Raw genomic sequence first — 275 nt, forward strand, 5'->3', positions numbered from 1 at the left:
AGCCTGATTGTCGTGTCTGACCGTCAGAGATGGAGGAGAAATGACCAGTTGGCAGATTCACTGCAGCTCTGCCTGGCCAATACTGCTGAAATAAAACACCAAGTCATTTCTTCTTTCAAATATACATGTTTATTTTAGATTTTTTTTTTTTTTCATTAAAATAACTTCTGCGCTGATGTGTTGCCCTTTCTAATGTTTCATTTAAGCACCTTTGCGTTTGCTGATGTTTCCACCGTTCTGTGTGTTTTAATGGAATTTCATGTGACAGACGAACA

Source organism: Gambusia affinis, linkage group LG22 (genome assembly GCF_019740435.1).
Source record: "Gambusia affinis linkage group LG22, SWU_Gaff_1.0, whole genome shotgun sequence".
NCBI classification, from domain to species: domain Eukaryota; kingdom Metazoa; phylum Chordata; class Actinopteri; order Cyprinodontiformes; family Poeciliidae; genus Gambusia; species Gambusia affinis.